Genomic DNA, 4,250 nt, shown 5'->3' on the forward strand with positions numbered 1-4,250 from the left:
AATTAACGGGAGTCCAGGGTTGGGCGGTAGCGGGAGGCGCGGGAGATCCCGTTAGGCCAGGTTTATGCGGGGTCAATGATTATTGTATTTATTACACGCTATATGTGGTGGTGAAAGTTATTAAATGAAGTATTTTTGGGTATATTCATTTTTTTTGCAGAAGAATTGCTTAACTGTTCCGTCTTCTATGTCTACCACGGTGGTGTGCTGAACTTTGATGATAATGGCGGAGTCACATACAGTGGTGAAACGGTGGATCATCTTGATTTTACAGATATAGACATGTTGTCTTTAGTGGTGTTGAACTAGATGCTGAAAAAGCAACTTGGCTGCAATGTTCCTCCTTTATACTTCATGAAGTCTCCAATGTATAATAAGATAACGTATATTGGTGATGACGAGGACTTGCTTGAAGAGATTACTGAGATCTTGAAGACGAAGTGAGAGGTGGACTTGTACTGTGATCACCCGTTTTATTGTCCTATTATTGTAAACACGCAACAAATCATTGATGTCGGCCTGACCAAGCCCAGGCTTCATTCCACATTGACGAAGCAGAGGCTTAATTCCATGCCGACCAAGCCCAGGCTTCATTCCACGTTGACGAAGTAGAGGCTTCATTCCACGCTGAGAATTTCCAAGCACGGTTCCAAGAAGCTGACAATGTGCAAGCATAGTTCGAGGAAGGTCACAATGAGCAAGCAGATTTCGAGGAAGGTCACAATGAGCAAGCAAAGTTCGAGGAAAGTCACAATGAGTAAGCAGAGTTCAAGGAAGCTGACAATGTGCAAGCAGAGTTCAAGGAAGGTCACAATGAGCAAGCAAATTTTGAGGAAGGTCACACTGAGAAAGTAGCATTTGAAGAAAATCACAATGAGCAAGCAGAGTTCGAGGAAGCTGAATAACATAAAGCATATATGTGCATAAGATAAATCCAATCAACTCCTTGGAACAATGGCCAAGAACAGGATTACATCAGATGGCTATGCCAGCAGACCGAGCAAAACCGGGAAGGCCAAAGAAGGTCCAACGACTACAGCACGACGAGGTAGTTCCCCGGCGGGCTACGAAGATGACAAGAAAATATGTGCTCACAAAATTCTCAATATGCGGTAAATCAAGTCACAACAAATCAACTTGCTTCAGGAGAGAGCAAGAGGAACATGTAATGATTTGTTATATAATTCTTTGTAATATCATTGTATATTAGTATTGATTTGTTATAGAATTCCTTGTTATATCATTGTATATTAGTATTGATTTGTTCTTTTGACTGTCACAGCGGGCAAACACCAGGGCAACACGTCAAAGTTCACAACTGTCACGGACATCGTATGTTACTCAGGGACCACAACTAACACAACTATCCTAACCGTCACAGCAGCCAGCGATACATAGGGTAATTATCACCGTTGTTTTGTGACATGATGTAAACATTGATGAATCAGATTCTTTGTGACATAATGCAAAACCTATTTTGTAACATAATGTAAAACTTGTTTTGTACAGAGAAGCCCTCGTTTCAAGACACAAAACACAAGGACGGAGCCCCCGTTGATGCAACATAGGGGTTTATTCAGAGACTAAGTTTGTCTCATTAGGACTAGGATTAGCTAGGCCTGTCTATAGTCCTTATTTTGTGTAATCTTTTGGGTACAAACTTTTAGGTACAAACTTTAGTAAAAAAAAAGGGTTCCAATGTTGTGTAAATGCTAATATGGCATACTAGTAATGTAAGTTGTAAATTAATATGGTCTGTTTTGGGTCTATGAGAGTATGAATATGATATTCTGTTTTGTGTTTTTTGTCCACTTTTCATAATCAGTACACTTCACACTTTCACACGTTCATAATCAGTACAGTTCACACTTCCATTTTTCATAATTAGTATATTTTTCAACAGAAGTGATAATATGGCAAAATAGAAGTGCTTTCACACTTTCATAATACTCTCAAAACAAGTCTGATAATTATGCCAATAAATTGACTACTAACTAGGACATATTTAAACAACAAAACACAAACAATCACCAGAAAAAGAACAATCAGAACCTTAATTTGTTTCAATTGACGTCCTCCATTCACTGTGGCGATTGGTTCTTCGTCATGAGAATATTCTTTAACCGACTCTAGCATCGTAGTTGATACGGCTTGATCTCCTCTTCTTTAACCAACATTGGCATCTTGGTTTCATAAGAGTTGATCTTCCTCAATATCATGGGAATTATTTGAACCAATATTGAACACATAGGTGGGCCTATCCACTCGAGAAAGCCACATTCATTCATCTGCTTCCTCTGAAACAAATGAAAAATTAATATCCAGAATCGAATATATCAAGATTAAAACCACATATACAAATCTTATAATCAGAACATCCGAAAAACCTCCGCCCAGGATTATCCGCTGTCCAGGCGGTAAGTTCGGTTGGAGCTCGTCGATGCTCACTTCCACCTCTCGACTCGCCGTAGTTTACTTGTGTGCAACATCTCTGGCGTACGGATAGGCTATCGCTAAATTCCATCTCAATTGGACACGAACGAGACTCTGAGAGCCGGACTGGAAGAACACCCTAGTTTGTCGAATTGGGGCCTTCTGAAATTGTGACAATGTTCAAAATGAAGAAATGGATCTGTAAACAAAGTAACAATAGGTTCAAAGTAACAGAAGGTTCCCTTTTTAAACTGCTCATGTGATGAGAACATGCTCAATTTCAGTCAGTTTTGACGAACAAAGTAATAGAAGGTTCAAAAATGTAATCGTTAATGATTTGAAGGGGTAATGAGGCAGTTTTCAAAGTTCCCGGAGTCATCTGTTAAAACCGCAAAATTTCAGGGGGCAAAAATATTATTTATTCTATTAATTATTATATACTTATTTACCTGAACAGTAAAAAAATATACAAACACTGATAAAGCACATCAAAAGTTTCACTTAGTTCTACCGTTAGAGCAATGATCAAATATTCAGAGACTATTTTTGAAGATAGTCACCTTGACAATGTCATATAGAGCAACAATTCGAGAGTTTCACCTAAAAACAATGACCGAGTTCTCTCATGTCCTTCCTAACCAATGTACGATAAACTGTGCATATTCATGCTAGTTAAATGTTGCCTTAACACTTAGTGATAGATAAAAAATCAGTTGATTGTTAACATAGGATTTATGCCAACTAGAGCCATCAAATTCGACAAAGATACCTCAATTGACGATATCTTCTCAACGAATATGATTGTTACCCGATTTTTTAGCATATTGATATAACCTTCATCAATCACAGTACTTGTGTAGATAAGACTCCTATTAAGTAATTAAAAACTAACTTTGCAACTTGAAGCAAAAATATCTAATATTATTGTCTAATGCATTTGTCATCATCTTCAAAATGTTTTGTTTGAGCTTAAGCTCCTGAGTGAGAATATGTGCTTTAATTTATGCAAAAGAATGTTACCTTTGTATTTATTGTAGATGATTTGCAGTCCAAGAATTTCTAGTGACTTTTTTGTTGTTCAACTTTTCATAAACAAATATTAACGTTTTAAGGAGGAATATACCATGAACGATAAAAAAAAAATGGTGTTCAATGTTCAATTATGATTACTTATCTACTTTTCCATTTTAGTTTAATCTGATGCTAGATGTCTCAGAAAGTATTGGAATAATATGCATGACAAGTTGTGAAGACGATGTAAGGTGAACAAATAAACAATGCGTAAAATAATATACAATGAATTGTTAATACAGTTTGGTGCGATGTTACCTACGTATGAAGGATGTGGCTCAGCCGAAAGGAAATCCAATAATTAATAATTAGAGAATAGCTTGTGTTAGTCTTATACGAATAATCATATATTTAGAACCCTTTTCGTATTACTACATATGAATTTCAACTTAGACTTTCCCTGAATTCGAGATCCCTTCACTTCCACTCAAACATTCATCTATGTGTTTGTTACTCTCAAGTACAAAATTTCGTGAAAACCATACTCACGAATTAACAACACAATGTCAGTCATAAATAAGTGGGAGGAACACAACCCTCACACACAAACATTTATTGACACACATAAGTCCACGCTCAAAAACTAATATATTGTGTAAGAAAGAACACTAGGACAAAAAGTAGTTTTGGCTGCGATAATTGTCGCATCCAAAAGTCCATTTGTCGCATGCAATGATCAAAATAGATGCGACTTTGGATGCGACAAAGTCGCATCTGTTGATCATGGATGCGACTAGACTTTTAGA

The sequence above is a fragment of the Urtica dioica genome, chromosome 5 (assembly GCF_054948205.1).
Source record: "Urtica dioica subsp. dioica isolate 48M chromosome 5, U.dioica_male_clone48M_v1_H2, whole genome shotgun sequence".
Taxonomy (NCBI): Eukaryota; Viridiplantae; Streptophyta; class Magnoliopsida; order Rosales; family Urticaceae; genus Urtica; species Urtica dioica.